This window comes from Desmodus rotundus, chromosome 2, assembly GCF_022682495.2.
Source record: "Desmodus rotundus isolate HL8 chromosome 2, HLdesRot8A.1, whole genome shotgun sequence".
In the NCBI taxonomy this organism is placed as follows: domain Eukaryota; kingdom Metazoa; phylum Chordata; class Mammalia; order Chiroptera; family Phyllostomidae; genus Desmodus; species Desmodus rotundus.
Genome location: NC_071388.1, coordinates 11,631,726 through 11,650,266, shown reverse-complemented (window position 1 = coordinate 11,650,266; position 18,541 = coordinate 11,631,726). Strand labels below are relative to the sequence as shown.

The 18,541-nt window shown below is 34.5% G+C and overlaps 1 pseudogene; it reads left to right on the top strand.

Moving 5' to 3' along the window:
* Nucleotides 1–5,277: 5,277 nt before the first annotated feature.
* Nucleotides 5,278–5,811, top strand: LOC112309001 (large ribosomal subunit protein uL22 pseudogene; annotated as a pseudogene).
* Nucleotides 5,812–18,541: the final 12,730 nt, after the last annotated feature.

Genomic DNA, 18,541 nt, shown 5'->3' with positions numbered 1-18,541 from the left:
TAATAATTTAACATGTAATAAACTCAGTTGGCATATTTGAGTGATGTACAAAAATGCCGTACAAAATTGGATTGATTGTATTTTACTTCTATACTGTAAATACATGTATTATAAAGTAAATAAAAATAAAATAACATGTTAAAGATATGTCTAGGTTGGGACTTTATCCAGGTAAATGCAACCATGATTTTTCCAGACAGCTTTATTATTATTCAACCTGGTGTCCATAGGAAAAAAAAAGATGAATAACTCAACAGTTAATATGTTAAAAAGACAAAAATTGCCAATAATGATTGATTGCTTATTCCTAACCAAGCTTTGTTTTTTCTAACAATACCATGACCTAACTAACATATTAGTCTCATTTTAAAGAGAAGAAAACTGAAACCAAGAAGTTTAAGTGATAAAACTGTCCCAAATCACATAATTAATATATGGTTAAACCTGAATGTGAACTCTGGTATTCTGACATATTCTCTTTTTAACCCTTCAGAATTCCTAACTAGTGGAGGATCAATGTCTGCTTCTATTGGAGTAGGCCTGTCCTTTTAAAGCAAGGATAAACATACCACAAATCTGACTCTACTTAGTTAGTTAGAAAAAAACCCTCTGACTTAGAGGCCTTCACCTCTAAACACATTTGCTTGGAAGGGATGGCGATAGATGGTATTCCCTAAGGAGACTTTCTGCTGGTAAACTGGCAAACTTGGTGCCATGAAGGGGACTGTTTGTAGCATTCTTCCCAAGATGGAAAGTTTATGAAGTATATTTTTAAATGTTTTTAAAGCATTGGCTTAAATACTAATTATAGGGAGTAGGGAGAAAGTGCTATAAAGCAGTGTATTCTGGAACATTCTTAATGTAATGAAGTCTGTGAAAGAACTCAAATTATATTTTCAGTCCCTGTAGTCAGAGAAGACCTTATAATCTGATCTGTCGTCTAATTTGGGTTTGTCAACTCCCTACAGACGGGAGGGCGGGTGTCTGGGTCCTGATAAGTCAGTTGCTGCTCTCTGTAGTGTGGACTACCCAAGTCAAAATTCAAATCTCATCTATTTCAAAAGCAAATATTGGAGCAAGATGAAAGATCTTATGCACCTATAAAGATCCAGGACATGACAATGTGACCCTAGAATCGGCGATATTATAAAAGAGGCCTTATACAGTAGGAGCAATATAAATAAAAGAGATTATGTGTTTACAATAGTTCTTTGAGGGAGACAAATGATCCTCCTGTTGGCACTACATGAAACTGATTTTAATCACGGTAATAGGGAGCAGAGATAGATGCTTTGTGAAAGGAAAGTTCTATAACAGAACATTTAGGAGGAAAATTGTTTTTTCTCTGTGACTAGAAGTTCTCATAAAAACACCAGGTAACATAGTGAGTGTACTGTGGGTAATTGCTGGTTGATGAAAGAAAAGATGGGGGTGGGGAAGAAGATGTTCTAAAGAAGAACTGTGAAACCCAACCAGTTGAATTTGCTGCAGAGTTGCTTCCCATTATAAGGTACCAAGATTCAAACAGGATACAGTTTGGTCCGGGGAAATCACACAAAATAAATATCTAAAATTCTTGAAAACTACATTAGCCCTATACCACAATGAAAGCAAAACATTGAGTCAGTGTGAAAATAAATCTATTTCTTACATTATTACTTTTCTTCCTGAAATTTGGCAAAATACAATGACAGCATGTAATTACCTCAGAATACCTTGTGGGTTTAAAATGTTTTTCTTTTTTAAAAAAGTAAACTTACATTGTGTCATATGAGGGACATATGTGAAATATGAAGAGATATAGCTATAAAAATAATTCAAAGTTTATTTTGATATCCAGAGCCTAAATTTATGAAGACTTGTATCATTTTCTCTAATGTTAAGCAACTAACTTGCTACCTACTAATCTTGTTATAATACAAATTTGCAAAATATTGATTATTATTAGTAGTGCTATCTAGCCTGAATCTGGCCTCAAAAAATCTCCATAATAATTAAAAAGATAGGAGGGATAATAGAAGATTAATTGGACTCAAAAAATTGTATATCATTGATTTTTGCACTTGCACTAAAACCTGTCACTTCTGTATGTAATCTTGTACCAGGGGACCCGAATAATACAGACTTAAATTCGAACACTATCTGGGTTTCAGGTATTTGAAATTTGGAGCCCAAAACAATTCTCAGAAGCAGAATTGTATCTTCAGAGTATGCTATAATTTGGTTTTGAATGAGTTGATTTGCACTGGCTTTGGCTAAAGTGGTAGAACAAGAAAGGTTGATATATTGGAGGGTGAAGAAATGAAACTCCTTCTGGAAAGCAGGAAGCTCAACTAGAGAAGATGCAAGAAGGTGTAAGGTTAGAACCTTAGACTATCAGTGGACATACGGCATTTCCAACCGAGTTTATGAATTAAGAATTTCAAAAAGCAAACATGTATAAGGGCTTATTCTAAGAGGCAGACCTTTGATCTTGACTGGGTCAAAAGTTCTTACAGTTCAAGTAGGCTCCAATAATCTTCATTATTGTTTTAGGAAATTCAAAATTAATTGCAAAACATAAATTTAACAAGATTTTCAAATGTTTCTAATTTACCAAGGCAGATGACATTTTAAATGTTAAGCATCAATATAAAGGAGTAGAACTAAATACTGGCTTATTTTAGAATCCCTGCCATCCTATTTAGCAATGGGCATGAAGATAGACGGTTCATTGATCAACCTTTCTTGTTGAGTAACATGACCACCTCCGTATCCCTAGACTGTTCGTGTGTTTTATATTCACAATTTCATAATATATTTGGGCGAATAACCTGTCTTTAGTTGCTAGTATTTCAGTTAGATTAAATAAAAGTATAAAAGAAGACATGCCTTTACTTGCATATTATTATCTGGACTAATGTGTAAGAGCTATAAGTAGCCCAAAACAATAGCTGGTAGGTATTTTTAATAATATATCACAACATGAGATTTTCTACTTCAGAGAAGGCAGAGTGAATGCTGGTACATTTTTTAGTTGGATCAAAACCAGTTTTTGTTTTGTTTGTTTTGTCTGATGGTCGCTTGGTATTGTTTTGAATTTCCTTTCAGATAATATGCAGATAAGACAGTGTACTAAAAGTCTACTAAAAATTACCCAAAATCATGCAGTAGACAAACTCAATATGTACATAAGGAAATACACTTGTAAAACTGAAGGAAGCCTCATTTCAAATGGAGTTTGGAAGCCAAGAAGAGGTTTCCTCTCCTGCATTACCATTCATTCACCATACCTGGCAGGCTGCAGTGGGAAGTGTCCCTTATACTTCTCCAGAGGAAAAAGCTTAATTTACTAGCCCACCAGAAAGAATACTTTCTTCTTGCCTAGCAACAGAGCAAGCCAGTGAGAAATCGCCATGACTCAGCCAATAGGAAGCCACTGTACTTCGAACTCCCATTTTCTCCAGTGAACATTTGGTTTATGACAGCTTCTCCCAAGTGGCTTCTTTTGTCTTCACAGCGATGTTCCTCTTCTTTGCTGTGCGGACATGCCTATGCCTATGGTTTGCCATAGTTTCCACACCCTGAATTGCAATTCATCTTCCATTCTGGAATAAACTCATTTCCGCTGATAAAATAATTGCCTATTTTCTAAGGTTTACATACTTGACCTACAAAAAATAAATGTATAAACTGAGCTTTCATAGTATTAAATCACAAAATTTAAGAGCTGGGAAGGCACATATAGTTCTTCTAAGGTCTATTTTAAGCTTTCTACCTGGTAAAATGTATATATTTAATGCTCCTAAAGAGCAATCTGACAAATCTCCTATGAGAAAATAAATTTGTAGAAAGGAAGACCATACCTCACGCATGCCTGAATGCCTGAAAACTATGGCAGTGCCTGACTTCCAATAGAGGATTTAAGTCTCTGAATTAAATCTTAGGTTTTTAACACTTAGCAGAAACCAGAAAGAGGACTTCACATGCAAGCACACAAACACAAATCAGTATTTTTTAATCATTTTTTTCTCAAGTTTCTGGGTTACAAACATGACCAAAGCAAATGCTGTAGTCATGTCTATACTGCTACAGTCACTTTTCAGTGTGTCCTTACTTTCCTTGCCTAACAACTTTATTCCACTTTGTAGACTCAGCTCAAAGCAACACACCCTCCGGGAATCCTTGACTATTTGGTCTACTGGATGTTGAGGCTCAAAGATACTCCACTACCTAATTTTGTCAGACCCTTCCTCTGCTGACATGGTACTTGTCCATTTGCATACCTCCTCCATCCACCTCAAAGCCAGCCGAGAACAGGACCATATCTGACTAATCTTTCTATATTCAGGGCTGTGCCCTGTGCCAGTAGCCTATTAGACATCCAAAACATGCTTGTTGAGTAATGAATTAGTTAAGCAGTAAATAAACATGTAAAATTCATGTTTTATTACTGAGTTAGTTTATTTACTCCCAACTGAAAGGGAACATTATTCTTGGAGGAAAAAAAAATCGTTGTTTCATCCCAATAACTTGACCTTCCCTCCCAAAACTTTGGCTCTACTTAGAGATGTTAACCTTGGAAAATGTGTTGTATGTGTAAGTGAGATACTCAGAGGAAAAAAAAAACTATTACATATTACAGATTTAGAAATTTGGAAGAGAAACATGAGAAAATTGTGACTTTAAAGGAAGATATTCTAGTTATAAATTTAAAGGAAGAAAATCTAGTTAATTCCAATTTCCCATGAAAATTGAATTAAACTTATAGTTTTAATTTTTATTTCATGTATCTGCAATGAGACTCACTTTTCCTTACCAGCATATCTTGAGGAAATCCATACCTTAGAATTACCTTTATTTTCTCACTGCTGTTTTTGGATTTAAAAACTGGATTCATTTTTTAAACTTATGTATGCTAGTCTTTCCTTTACCAAGGTCAACTTCAGTGATATAGTATTTGTTTGCTTCTTTTGCTTGTTACTGAGCAAAACTAAAATAACTTTTATATAAGTTAGGCTCTGTGAGAACAGGATTTTGTTTTGGTTACTGTTGTATGCCCAATGCTTATATTTTTCTGACACATGGTAGGTCCTCAATAAGTATTTGTTTAATAAACTAATAAACAAAAAAGAACAAAGTCATTACCAATATATTTCTCTATTATGTAATTTATACAACTACATTTCTGAAGAATTTCTAAGTTTTTTCAGATTATATTAAACTATTTGATTAAAAGAAACTTAAAAGCTAACAGTTCTGGCTCTTCCTGTAAGTGGCCTGAAGTGACCTCTGAAAATGTTTCACTATTCATGCAAATCAAGAAGTTATAATCTTTGTTTTCACTTTGAGAACACTCGTGAAGCTGCCCAGACCATCAAGGGTGTGCATATCCAAAAAGCCACTGAGTATCTGAAGGGTGTCACTTTACAGAAGCAGTGTGTGCCATTCCATTGGTACGATGGTGGCGTTAGTCGGCATGCCCAGGCCAAACAGTGGTGCTGGACACAGGGTCGTTGGCCCAAAAAGAATGCTGAATTTTTACTGCACATGCTTAAAAATGCAGAGAGCAAAGCTGAATTTAAGGGGTTGGATGTAGATTCTGGTCATGGAGCACCTCCAGGTGACAAAGCTCCCAAGACACAGTGTAGAATCTGCAGAGCTCACGGGTGGGTTAACCCACCACCCATAAGGGCTCCCTGCAACCGTGGGGTGATCCCTAGTGAAAAAGAGCAGATTGCTCCAAAACCAGAAGAGGAGGTTGCACAGAAGGCAAAGATATCCCAGGAGAAACTGAAGAAACGAAAACTTATGACCCAGGAGGAAATTTAGCACTAAATAAATACTAATAAAAGTGTACCAAAAAAGCTAACAGTTCTGTATATTTTGGCAAATAGAATGTACCTGATGGGCAGTACTTCACTTTATGCAAATTTAGTAATTTAAAACAATTTAGTAGTTAAAATATTTTTCTTCTTTTAAAAAATGAATTGTGAAAAGTTCAAGACAAACAAAAGCTATGAACACTGATCCAGCACGTACTCATCTACCCACTCTGTTTACCTGTTGGAAATACTTTTTCCTAATACAGTTGCATGCTCTGTGTACTCCTGCCTCTGTACTCATGTACTGTGAGTACTCCTCAGTTTCTCCAACACACACACACACACACAATTCTGAACCTGGCAATTTTCATGTCCATGCATTTTCTTGTAAGTTTACATCATGTGGTCATACCTCTATTCAATATATGGTATTATTCATATCTGTGGTTCCCCCTGTGTGGCCTGCACGCCAGCAGTACCAGCAGCACCTGAGGAAAAGTTCGACATACAAATCTCAGACCCCACCCCAGATGTAGCAAACAGAAACTCTGGGGCTGCGGCCCAGCATCTGTGTCATTCCGATGCCTGCCGAAGTTCCAGAGCCACTGAGTACAGCAGTACTTTTGAACTTAGCATCAAAGTTCAAGTTCTAGCAGAAATCACATTCATTTGTGGACTTATTTATTTTTCCTTTCGCTATACTTAAAGAGAGAATGACCTTCTCAGCATATTAATTTAATTTTTAAATTGTAGGAGTTGTTTATCATCTTACTATGACCCAACTGAGCTCTCCGTAGAAAAACAGTCCACTCTAGCTTCAGTTGTATTATATTGAGTACACACTTTAAAATGTTTCCTCCTTTGGTCATTCTACCGTCCTTTTTTATGATGATGAAAAACACAAGTCACCTTTTGAATCATATCGTACTTTTTTGTAGTGATGGAACAAAGGGCCTCTCTGAAGAGCCTCTTTGACCAACTTTTCTCACTATGAAAAATTGAGATAAATGCACAATGCAATGTACAGATGTTGTATTATGGAACCATACACTTGAAACATATACTTTTATTAACCATGTCACAACAATAAATTTGTTTTAAAAAATGAAAATCAATTTTTGTTATAATTTCTTGTGCAAAGGACTCAAGCCAAGCAAGTTTCCCAGGAATGTCATCAGCAGCAAATTTCTGGCCATCTTATATTGAATAAAAAGCAGACCTTTCCCAAAACCACTTCCTGTCTTTCTTTCTTTCTTTCTTTCTTTCTTTCTTTCTTTCTTTCTTTCTTTCTTTCTTTCTTTCTTTCTTTCTTTCTTTTTGTTTTTTAAATGTCAAGTCCTTAATCACATTGCATTTATTTGAGCAACTCATTTCCTAATTTTTAGATAGAATATTTATTTCTTTATTTATTTATGAGGCACTAACATTGGTTAACGACATTATATAAACTTCAGGTGTACAACATTATAATCTGAAAGCTGTATGCTCCAGTCTCTGCTCACCACCAAAAGTCTAGATTCCTTCCATTATCCTATATTTGACCCCCTTTACCCATTGTGCCCTCCATCCAACCCTCTTCCCTTCTGGTAACCAACATTCTGTTGTCTATAGGGGTTTGTTTTTATTTTGTTTTGTTAATTTGTTTCTTTTTTGTTTTACATTCCTCGTAAGAGGGAAATTATATGGTTTTCATTGTTTTTCTTATGACCTATTTCACTTAGCATAATATGCTCAAGATTCACCCATATTGTTGCAGATGGCAATATTTCGTTGTTGTGGCTGAATAGTATTACATTATAAATATGTACCACATCTCCTTTCTTAATTGAATGTATTGGGTGGACATTGGTTCGCAAAACCATATGGGTTTCAAGGGTACAACTCAACAAAACCACATGTGCACACCGCATGGTGCACTTACAGCCCCAAGCAAAGTCTCCTTCCGTCCCCATCCCCCCTTCTCCCACCTCCACCTAGCCCCCACCCTTCTTTCTCTCTTGCTATCAACACACTGTGTCTGCGCCTCTGTGTTATATATAGAAATATACATATATATACACACATGTATGATTTTTGGCTACTCCTTCCACCTTCTTTCATCCGGTCCCCACTTCTCCGCGGCTCTGACATCTGCCAGTCTGTTCTATGCATCTCTGCCTCTGTTTCTATTCTGTTTGTCAGACCCACCTTTTCTATTACTCATCCTGCCTTTTTTTATGTCCCTCCTAAACTAGACGTACAAAGTGATGGAACTCCCCACTTTGTGCTTGGAGGGGTTATTTTTTATGACTTTGTCCTTTTGCATTTTTCTCTGGGCAGAGAACACAGTGAATCAAAAAGAATAGTCAGGATATTGTAAGTACTATGCATGGTGCCAGTTGGGTACTGGAAACATCAGGGGGACCATTTTGTAAAGTGTGTAATTGTCTAATCACTATGCTGTGCATCTGAAACTAATAAAAATAATAGTGAATATAAACTGTAATTGAGAAAAAAATTACATTTTGCTTTAAAAAAAAGGAATGTAACTGCCACAGTTCTTTGACGGTTAACTATAGAATAAATAAATCCTTTTGAAACAAAAAGTAAGATCCACATCAATGCATGTTGGTGATATTATTGATACTTCTCTATGCTAATGGAAACCTTGATGATTAAATGTTGCCAAATCAGCCATATTTTATTTTTTTGAATGCTACTGAAATTGAGTTTTTATTAATCTAAACTGGGTTGTTATAAAGTAAGATATTAATCACTTACAGCAACTACTAAAACTTATTCAAAAATGTAGGAAAATATGCCAAGGAAATAAAAATGGTAGACTAGAAAATATCAATTTAAGGCTGAGAAAGCAGTAATTGAATAGCAAAACAAAAATACGTAAGATACGTGGAAACCAAATTGCAAATGGCAGATGTAAATCCTGTCTTATCATTATTACATTTTTTATTTACTTTATTTTTTAATTTTTATTATTAGTTTTTAGTATTGTTTAAGCTGTTACAGTTGTTCCCACTTTTCTCCCCTTCCCTCCCTGACAAAGCCCCACCATCTCCATAGCCCAGCCCAATCCCTACATTGTTGTCTGTGTCCATGGTTGTGCAAAAATGTTCTTCAATTAATCCTCTCACTATCTTTCATCCCTTTCCTCTCCTCCTTTCCAGCAGCTGTCAGTCTGTTCTATGTATCTAACCTTCTGTTAGTATCTTGCTTGTTAATTTATTGTGTTTATCAGATTCCACATATAAGTGAGGTCACGTGGTATTTTTTTTTCACTGACTGGCTTAAGTCACTTAGCATAATTTTCTCCAGGTCCATCCATACTGTTGCAAAATGTAAGAGTTTCTTCTTTTTGACTGCTGTATACTATTCCATTGTGTAGATGTGCTACAGGTTTTTTATACCCTCATCCACTGATGGGTACTTAGGCTGTTTCCATATTTTGGCTATTGTAAATAGCACTGCTATATACATAGGGATGCATACATTTTTTGTATTGGTGTTTTGGGATCTTTGGGGTGTGTACCCAGAAGTAGAATCATTGGGTCAAAAGGGGATTCCATCTTTAATTTTTTAAGCATAGTCCATATTGTTTTCCACAGCGTCTGCACCAGTCTGCATTCCCACAAATAGTGCACTGGGGTCTCCTTCTCTCCACATACTCACCAATATTTATCATCTGCTGATTTATTGATGGCAGCAATTCTGACAGGTGTGATATCTCATTGAGGTTTTAACTTGCACTTATCTGATGATTAATGGTGTTGAGCATTTTTTCACATGTCTACAGGCCCTCTGTATGTCCTGTTTGGAAAAGTGTCTATTCAAGTATTTTGCCCATTTCTTAATTGAGTTTTTTGTTTTTCTGGCATCAGGTTTTATTAGCTTTTTGTATATTTTGGAGATTAAACCCCTGTTTGATGTATCATTGGCAAAAACGTTCTCTCATACAGTGAGTCCTTATTCATCTCGCTGATGGTTTATTTAGCTGTACAAAAGCTTTGTAATTTGATGTAGTCCTATTTATTTTCTGCTTTGTTTCCAGTGCCTTAAGAGATATAGCATCAAAAACATTTTTACCTTGAATATCTGAGACTTTACTTCCCATATTTTCTTCTAGGATTTTTATGGTTTCATGACTTACATTTAAGTCTTTTATCCATTTTGAGTTATTTTTGTGTATGTTGTAATCAGACTTATTTTAATGTTGATGTATACCATTACGTAGATTAAAGTATTTCAAGGGGCTATACCTAGACCCAAACCTATGGCACAATTCTACAACAAAATGGTGGCATTCAAAGCAAAACAAAGAAGATATTTATTTTCTATACTCCACTGAGTTCTGAGAAGACCTTATTAGGCCAAAGACATTAAGAAGGTACATCTGACTATTTTCATGAATTCACAGGTCTTCTTTCTGGAGCAGGCAGGCTGCTCTCTGCGTTGTTTATCACCTAGCCAAATAGCCCATTTGGATGCTTAACTGCTGCACTCTGTATTCTGCTTTGAAAGAAAACCCACAGCAGGTTGAAGATCACCTGTACTTCTAACATCTCTATCACTATTTGGAAATTTAATTTGGATTTTCCAGACTGGGATCAAGATAGAACAAATTAAGACAACAGAAAACAGTATCAACAAAATGTTTAGATAGATGATAGATGATAGATAGATATATATATAGATAGATAGATAATACCTAGATAGATAGATATGTGATAGATAAAAGATAATGTACATTGTCGTTTTGCTACAATTTACGAAATGATCACATAATCTTGAAAAATTTATACTGTTGATCTTTCTGCCATCAAAGATCACATTGATAACAATTAGGTAATAAAAATAGAAATCATCTTCTGCTTTGAGCCATACATTTTCATATGGTTAGTTTGCTTTGCTGCCTGACTGAGGACCAAGGTGTTAATGCTGACAGATATGTGTGCCTTTGAGGAAACTCAGCTACCGTGGGGAGCAAAGAGGCAAAGGACCAGTGGTCTGCTGAGTTCCACCAGTGCTGGCTTATAAAGGCCATTTGTTACATTTCTAAGAATTTTGCAAGTTGGTTGTGAAATGCATTATTAAAAAAATAAATTGTGTAAACTCAGAATTAAGTGAATTATATTTAAAAAAGTAACAACTACCAAACTTATCACTTCCTATGTTGCTAAATATTAGTCACTTTGTTTTGGAGGTTATTTATGTCTGTCATATTTATGTGCCACTGTGTGCAACTTTTGATGTTATGTTTGGTGACATCATGTTGGTAGCTTATAGTTGATCACATCAGGAATACTCACACCACAAACAGCAGCAAATATCCCTATCAGGGCTTCCCTATCCCCACCTCACTCACCAGCGTATCACTGCACAGAAGGAACTCGAGGGCGGATTTTTCACGACAGCTGCCCAGGTCCCTTTGTTTCTCACGACACGTGCTCCATCCTGAGTAAATAAATACATGGGCTTTCTTAGTGAGAGGTCAATGGAAAATTTAATTTTTGTATTTAATTTTCATTGCTTTAAAATACCATGTCATTCAATTACTATGTAATACACAAATGTGTTCCCCTTATTTAAAATAACAAATTGTTACAAATGTTTGGGAAAAAAATCCCTTCTAACTGTTCCTCTCCTCTCAAATGCTACTTCCATCCTCATAGATAACCAATTAATAGTTTGGTATGAATTTTTCCATATTCTTTCAATACACATATTTTATGAAAGAAAAACTAAAAGATTTACTAAAATTTATTGTTTTAAAACATGTATTAAATTTATATTTACTTTATATCCCAAATTGGTGGTTGGGTCCACATCAAGGTTAAGAGATAAAAAGATATCAGCAGGGAGGGGGAAGGGAGAATGGGGGAAAAGGTACAGGGAATAAGTAGCAGAAATGGTAGGTACAAAATAGACAGGGGGAGGTTAAGAATAGTATAGGAAATGTAGAAGCCAAAGAACTTATATGTACCACGCATGGACATGAACTAAGGAGGGGGGGTGCGGGTGGGAGTGGGGTGCAGGTCAGAGGGGGATAAAGGGGGCAAAATGGAACAACTGTAATAGCATAATCAATAAAGTGTACTTTTAAAAAAGTTACTAAAATGTGTTCCAGGGGAACTATTCCATTGTTAATGATCATTACCTTTCTGTCTATATGAGCTTCCAAATGGTTTTAGTTTCAGCTTTACAGAAACCTTCACCATGAGCTAAGTGAAATAATGATAGCTTTGGTTTCATTGGTAAATTGTTCTACTTTGACTTAAGACCAACTATTTGATACTGTTTTTTGTATTAAGAATCATGTTGTTAGTTGAGACCTTGTTTAAATGGTCTGTTTCATATAATGACATTGTTCAAAGACTATTGAAGTCATTGTATAAACGTTAATTCGTACTGACTAGGTTTCCTGGAAAAAATGGAATATAAAATAAGCAGCACAAATGCATGGAGAATGACAGAATGTTGATAACTTGACAACATTTAATAGATTCATCCTGGAGCTAATTAGTTCTTCTTAAACTCTGCCTGGTCTCAGAGCTCCTGTCGGGCAGACGGTTTTGGGCATGGTGAATCAGACATTCCAGATTTGTCGGTGATGATAAAATGACGTTCAGTCCTGAAAGATCACTTACATTATTCCACTTGTGTACATTATGTGTAATGCATTTAAGAAATACAATATGCAATGAAAAATATCCTACAGAATAAATATACTGGCAGTGAAATGGACTAATACAGAAATTTAAAGCACATTTTGTAAAGTGTGTGTTACTTTGCAGGGAGTGTGAAACAGTATTCACCATGTGTTAGGATTTTTGGGCATATATACAATATTATCTCAAATACTTTTTCTGTAAAGTTATGAAATTATTAAAGTCACTATTAAAATAATTTTTCAAAGTTTGTTCCAATTAAAAAGGGTCAGATTATAATCTTGATTACTATCCCTCTAAATCTTACAGTCAAGAGCTCTCTGACTAAGCTGTGTGATTCTGAAAGAAAGAAGTATTGGCAAGTGTATCAGATAGAAAAAAGACAGTGGCTCATCTCTACACCAGTCAGAGCATAAAGTATCTGAAAGCACCTGAGTAACTTGCGTTCCACTACTGCATACAGCCAGGCCACAGTATTATTTTACCTGTGCAAATACCACTTTATGACTCTACGACACCTTGATACATTGAAGAAAATGTTGCCGCCAACAAAAATGCTCACAGTCAGACTAAAATTTGAAGCTCTTTTGCAAATTAATCAGGGAAGTATATCAAATTTGAAATTCCTTTGATTATATGAATTATCATTGTTTGTTTTCTCAGTTAATTGCACTAATGTGAGAGGAGCCTAAGAGTACGTGTTATGATTTGGTGAATAGAGCAAGGAATTTAGGGCCAGAGGAAAATTCAATTTCTCAGTAATAGTGTTGTTGAAGCTACAGTTATACCTGTAAAACATTAGCTACACTTTTGTCTAATGTGTATGTGATATAAATGAGAAAAAAACTATGTAGGTGCATTTGAAGAGTTTCCTGATCTTCTCATCAAGAAAAGTTTTCTGATAATGCTCATTGAAAAGATCATTTTAGCCAAAGAAGTCAGTATGTCCATGTGTGAGATATTCTTATTCATAGTTTTAAACATTTCCACAAATAACATCTATATGCAAAACTTATAATGATGATATTTAAATTTAAAAGTTATGGTATGAATTCATACTTACTAAAATAAATCTTCTATGATTATTATATGATTTTAATTATACGAATATTATTTTATAAAAGTTGTGTTAAGGAGAAGAGGTATAGAGCAAATCAGTTTTGTTGCCTTTTCTTAAAGAACTAAGAATAAATCTGACATATAACATATGGTTTATCCCTAAATTTGGAAACTGAATTTTCGTATAAATTGAAATTGATTTTCATCCAAGGTTTAAACCTGATTAGACTAAATTCATAGTCTGAAATATTTGAAATAGTCCATTAAGTTATCTTATAAACAGGCCTTTTGTATGCCAAATAAATATACTTGTATTAGGTATCTCTACAAAAATATTAAGGTTTATTTTTAATGTACTATGGACCACACAATATCAATCCAGGGCTTTTATGCACGCCTTCCAATTACCTTGCCGCAGTGGATCTTTTACTGGGCTCCACTTTGAAGACCACCCAGAAAGTCCATCTGGTCCAAATATAATCATCATCATCCTGCTAGTACATGTTCCGTGGTCTACAGCTTATTCTAAATACATTCATTCACAAAGTGATTCAATATGTTGCTTTTTCATTTAAGTAAAAAATAAATTATTAGTGTGTCAGCTAGAACTTCATTATTCTGCATGACTATATTCCAGTCTCAATTTCCAACCAATATTCCTTACAAACAGTTATGGCCAGCATGATATCATATTCATAATATCAATCTCAATATTTTTATTTCAAGAAAACAGCAGCACATGCTATTGTTGTGAACATGATTTCTGGAGAATGCACTGGCTTGTGTGCATTGTAACAAGTTAGGTACTCTACTCAGATGGACAGATGGAAGACAGGTAGATGACGATGATAGGTAGATTAGGTAGACAGACAATAGATAGATGATGGATACATAGACAGATGGATAGGTAGATGATAGGCAGATGATAGACAGATAAACAATAGATAGAGAGGTGAAAGATAGATAAAAATGAATGATAGATGAAAATGAAGCCAGGCTTCCAATTGTGAACTTAATCTAGTTTCCTGTATGAACTTAATCTAGCTTCCTACTGAAGATTTTCTACGCTTTTGACTAAATCCCCCAACTAGAGTCATATTGCCTTAGCATTCTTAGCTTCCTAAGAAAAATGGCTAAATAAAAACCCGGTCTAAGATCATACATGAGCTACATACCTCTGAGGATACTGACCAAAACTTGAAAAACATTGTGTGTTCCTGGAATAGTTGACTGTGAATAGCTGTATTCTTCCCAGGTATTCCTCAGGACATGGGCCTCTAAAATACAAGTGTATTTTAAACCTTTTAATACAAATTTTGAATAATATAACAGAAATAAAAATTCTCATTTTTGACTATAAGGAGCCAAACTCAGATTAGAGGAATATAAAACATTTTTTGAAGTCCTTGAGTCAGAAGAAGGTTAGCAAGAACCTGGTGTCATTCTGTTTTGTACGGATGAGGGAATTAAGTCTCAGAGAAAATTAATGGCTTGGTTCATTGAAGAGCTGAGTCTAAACCCGGCTCTTCCAACCCCTGTGGCAATATATAATTGGAAACAAGCTGTGTACATTGGCTTTTCATTTTACTCGACTTACACATGGTTAAAATACAATCTGTGATTAATTATTAACTTGTAAATAAGTTGTTTTAAGATTAGTGGTCAAGAAACTAATAAGCCTCTTTTAATAAGTGTTCTTACATTTCAAGATATTATGAAAGCTTAAAAACATATTGTAATATTTAGAGAGAAATTCCTTAAGAAGTTCCTAAAATAACTTCCATGAAATAATATTTGTATTTACATCTACTTCCAAAAATTTCTGTTACTTATATTTCAAAATACTTTAAATATAAAACATGTTTAGTAATAGTAGCTGCTAGTCACAGAATGCCACCGTGGTTTTGACAGTCATGAGCTTGTGAGGAACATGTGTGACTTCATTGAATTCTTACAACCCACCATGCCAAGTACAGTTCTTCCCATTCTACACACCAGGAATCTCCTTAAGTGTAACCACAAAGGTCAAAGTCGTGTAGGTGAAGAACGGTGTGTGCATAAGACATCTTAAATGAGTAAGTTACTGGTTTTTAGTACTGAATTAGCTCTGAGTTTAAAAAAAACTATAAAGTGCATTCTAATACACCACATTTATTATTTTCAACAATGCTCAGAGTTTTATAAAAGAAAATAACAACCTCATTTATGTGGACTTTTTTCTAGTGGGAAGATATTTATTTTGAGAAACTGTATTTATGCTAGATTGCATAACATTATGGTCAACGCCATTAGATTAATTCATTTTAATATCTCTGTAAAAACCAGGGACACAGTACACTAGTGGATAATTGAAGACATTAATTTTAACACACAGTTTAATATTATGGATCCTTAGTAATGGATAATTAATGGAGTCTTTCAACTTTTTAAATTATAAAGTTTTCCATTTCAGAAAATGAAGTTTTAGACACTGACATTTCATTTCATTCCTTGCTAAGTGAACTTTATGTGAGCCTATGAAGACAGTATTTTATATATCCATTCAAAACAAAATTAGTTTTTAAACTATTAGGCCCACTAATAATATTATTAACATTGTTATTTTAAAAAATAAACTTATAAAAAGACCACTGTTGTCTGAAAGCCATGGCCAAAACAGCAATATGTTTTTTCTTTAAAAAAAGTTTTGTTCTGCTCAAACACGGGAATAATTAAAGCACAAAGATATTAAAGTAAAACACATGGCAGGAACCAAGGAACAATGTGCAATATGAGGAAACAAGGGGGAAAAGTAGCCTCTTTGAATCTCAGTGTGATCACATGATCCCGGAAGACCATGTGATGTTGAAAAGCATTTTCCCCGCAGGAGGCTTGAATGTCTAACAAATATCCAGGTGATGCCCATGCCGATGAACCACCTCTCAATCTTAGTAGCAAGGATACAGCAACAGCTGACATAGTAGTGTATGTAGATCTGTTATGGATTAAAAAGTTAATAAGGGTTTTCCACACAAAACTTATGAAAGAAAGAAACCACTAGAGAAGAAAATTTTGAAAATAAAAGTCCTTTAGTCTTCAAATTCTGAAGTAATTATTCATATATGGGCTTTGTCTTCCAGTTATTTTTGTTTGGATATAATTGCCTAATAAGTATAGGGTTTTACATCTAACTTTACCATTTAAAAAACTATGGGCATTTTCCCATGCAATTAATTTTTTCTGAAATATCATAAAGTAGACACAATATTCTGCCATGTAGTTATACCATAACTTATTAGTCCAGTTTCCCTGCTGTGAAATATTCAGATTCTTTCCAGTATCTTATTAGTGTAAGTACATTTCTGATTATTTTCTTATGATAGGTTTCCCAGAAGTTAGATTTTTTCTTCAAAGGATATGAATATTTTAACACTCGAGTCAAGTTGCATACAGTGTATCTATTTCAGCATTACTACTTTTTAAATTATGTTTTTCAATTTTATAAATGGAAACTAGTATGCTTTATTCAGCTTATTTTATTACTAATGTACTTCTAAGTATCTCCATTACTACTGCTCTGAGGAACGTATTCTGTCCATCAACATTTTTCCCCATTGATCTCAATGATTTTTTAAAAATAATTGTCAAGTACAGTTTACACTCAAAATTATTTTGTATTAGTTTCAGGTGTATAGCATAGTGGTTAGACAATCGTAGAGTTTACAGTCTTCCCCCGATGCTTCCAGTACCCAACTAACACCATGAGTACTTAATACAGTGTTACTGACTACGTTTCCTATGCTGTACTTGACATCCCCATGACCACTTTGTAACTACCAATGAATCTCTAAAGTTCTTTTTATACTAAAGATACATTCCTTGCAGATATTTTATATCTTTTAGTCTTTTTAATTTTATGTTTTTGTCATGTAGAAAGTTATTTTCTTGCATTATTTTATATGTAGAAGGTCATTGCCATTTCTAAGCTTACTTTCTCTTAGATTATTGGGGTTTAATTATTTGGGTTTTAAATATTTAAGCAAACTGATTTATCTTTGTATTATTAGGACCTAATTAATTAATTAATATTCAAACACTTTTTTTGAGTGATGAATGCCTGTCTCGTTGATTTTGATGATTTTTGCAAAGAGGGGGAAAATATGGAGACATCTGTAATAGTGTTAACAATAAAAATAAAGTTAAAAAAAAATTAGAAAAGTAGGAGTTTTCCTTGGGCTTTCTAATCTCTTTCACAATACACTTATAAATTATGGAGACAATAAAACACATTTAATTATGTCTATGTTTTGGGGAGGGTCACTTATTTTTGTTCAAATTTTTACTTATGTGTTCATAACTTGAAAAATGTTCATTCTTCCAAATAACTAGACTTAGCATGTTAAAATTGAAAATGTTCCATCAGGACTCTGTCTGGGAATATTTAAATGTCACAATAGTTTTCTATTGCTGTGTAATTTATCACCACCAACTTAGCAGCTCGTGGTTCTGAAGGTCAGAAGTCCAGCCCACTGTGGCTGGGCTGTCTGTTCAGGCTGAAGTCAAGGTGACCGCAGGGTGCATTCTCATCCGGCCCTAGAGATCCTTTTCCAAGCTCATTTCTCTTTTTGGCAGAATCTGTTTCTTGTTGCTGTCACACTGAAGTCCTCATACTTCCTGCTGCCTGCCTGCCCTAAGGTGTCAATTAATCTAGGAAAAATGGGATACAATATTTAGACTTTCAATAAATTGCTTAAATAAAAATTTTCAATGTATTCAAAATAATACATATATATATATCCATAATTCTTATAATTTGTTGTACAGGTCTTATATATGGTGTGTCCTGTAGAGATTTACTCCTTTTATGTGTTCGATTTGTATGGAGATGTTTTCTTCAGAATTACCCTTTACACAGGGCGCATCAGCATTCTCTGTCCTAACTGACCCCTTTGCATTATCCTGTTTCTTTTAGTTCATTAACATGAGCTCCCTAGGATTAATCAGAATGTCTTCAAATAATGATTTCTTTTCCAATAC